This window comes from Aplysia californica, unplaced genomic scaffold, assembly GCF_000002075.1.
Source record: "Aplysia californica isolate F4 #8 unplaced genomic scaffold, AplCal3.0 scaffold01150, whole genome shotgun sequence".
NCBI lineage: Eukaryota > Metazoa > Mollusca > Gastropoda > Aplysiida > Aplysiidae > Aplysia > Aplysia californica.
Genome location: NW_004798420.1, coordinates 83,198 through 85,505, shown reverse-complemented (window position 1 = coordinate 85,505; position 2,308 = coordinate 83,198). Strand labels below are relative to the sequence as shown.

Below are 2,308 nucleotides of genomic sequence, written 5' to 3'. Positions count from 1 at the left end.
TGCTTCTGCTGCTGTTGTTGTTGATGTTGTTGCTGTTGTTGTAGTTGATATTGTTGCTGTTGTTATTGTTGTTGTTGCTAATGCCGTTGCTATATGTATTAAACATAAACTTTTGTCGTCTTAATCAAACTGAGCTGTTTGGAGGGTTGTTGTTTGTTAGGTTTGGTTGTTTTTTTTGGGTTGCTTTTGTGCGGCACCGAGTCTAATCATTTTCTATTTTTTTAGCTCCTCGAAAATATGACAGCTCGTGACAGAACAAGTTATGTCATAAAAACCAAAATATAAGACCCTGAAAGACATATTCCATTATTAAAATTTAAGGATGCAGCAGCAGGTCCTTTGGAATTCACCTCTTAAACCGTTAGTCTCTTCGTCTATGCACACAGAAGACGCAAATTTAATTCTTTCTTACTGAAATTTATTCCATCGAGTTCTGTCTCCTGGGATGCTGTACCCTACTCAGGTAATTTGGGCCTGTCCCTAGCAGGCAGTGTTGCAGCAGTCAGCCTCCTAAGTGGCCTAAATTGTTTAGATGGGGACTTGAAACGATTACAATTACACATTAAACTACATCATTCTCACACATGGTGTAGTGGCGTCTGTGATGTGGTTGTTTGGCGCTCCGACGTATCGTGGAAAAGACATGAGTTTGATTATTGTGTGTGTGTGTGTGTGTGTGTGTGTGTGTGTGTGTGTGTGTGTGTGTGAACTGCAGTGCAATTAAGTTATTCTGCTAATGTATAATATGTGTAGCCCAGCCCATGAAAGAAAGTAGCTCGTACATATTGTAGCGTTTGCAAGGAAAAAATTTGTGTTGCACACTTTGTTTCGTGTGTTCGAAAAGATTGTGAGTTTGGTATACCCTTGCTAGGAAGATTTACCTAGCATCTCTTTTTTTAAACTAGAAATATCCTTTATAAGATACGGTTAGCCCTGGTTTGTGTTTTAAAAACTGCTCGCCTCCCATTTATGATATAAATCGTGTCAATGAGGGTATAAAGTATATTTCAGCTCAGAACTAGAAGTCATTGGGAACTGTTCAGAGCTGAAGAAACACCTCATGGAAACCTTTTCAATACGATCTTAAATATTGTATGTGGAATGTTTCACGAAACTAACTGGAGACGTATTACCTTGCAGGAACTCCTGCGGCTGTTCTAGCTCATACGTATCTCTGGTCACTCCCACCACGAAGTAGTCACCAGTGTCCAGCAGCCCCACTATCTGGAGATGGTCCATTAGACCCACGAACTCGTAGGGGTCACCCAGCATCACATAAACTGCAGAAAGAAGATGACATCCCTGTTAAGGTTTTTATGACAACATTAACTGACATAAGGTATAATGAAATCGCAATTATCGGGACGGGGGCGCAAGGTTAACAAAATAAAAGCGTAAAGTACGGGATGAATAACAAGAAAAAGAAAATAAAACCCTCTCTCTGAATTATGAGATATATCCGTAATTGGAACAAACATCAGACATGTAAATGACCAGTATACAATAAAACCGGAAGTGGGAGCTGTAGTTATCAGCCGCGAAGGGAGGGCAAGGTCCTCTAGGCCTATAAACAGAAGAGTATTATTTTGCAATGAATAATATAATCTATTTCGAAGGCGGGTCACTTAGTGTTGTAGTTTTTGCTAAAAAGCAAACAAACAAAATAAAACAAGAGAAAAAGGCAGAGAAAAATGTTGCATCTACGCTGTAGAGCCGTTTTTTTTTTATTCATTGTATTTATATTGCTTCATTCAATGTGCACGGGGTTAGCAGATTGGCTCTAGGATGGTTGGTGTGTGTAAGATGTGCAACCAATTTCACTTTCAGGAAGTCAAAGCGGGTATCTTTACTACTCCTATCTATCTATCTACCTATCTATCTATTTATCTATCTATCGATCTATCTTTCTATCCTTCTATCTTGCTCTCTCTCTCTCGTTCTTCCTGATCTCTTTCTGTCTGTCTGTCTGTCTGTCTGTCTGTCTGTCTGTCTGTCTGTCTGTATGTCTCTCTCTCTCTCTCTCTCTCTCTCTCTCTCTTACAAAGTCGTAAGGAATATTCTTTTCACAAGGCATCTGTAGAGTAGTCAGGCCATCAGACCACCCGCATACCGCCATGTGGTCTGAAAAGTAGACACTTGCCAGAGACAAGAACACGAGGATGTCTTTAGATTACAGAAAAAAAATCTTTAATATTATGGCTGCACACCGCGAGAACGAGATTTGTGTCCTTTTTTACGAGTTTTGTGGGCATCTCTCTCTTTCTTCCTCCCTCCCCCTCTCTCTCTCTCTCTCTCTCTCTCTCTCTCT

The 2,308-nt window shown here is 40.2% G+C and overlaps 1 protein-coding gene across 1 annotated transcript in view; it reads left to right on the top strand.

The window, feature by feature from the left end:
- Positions 1-2,308, top strand: part of LOC101855390 (trichohyalin) — a gene marked incomplete at its 3' end in the record, with an annotated part of 13,655 nt that overhangs the window by 7,216 nt on the left and 4,131 nt on the right.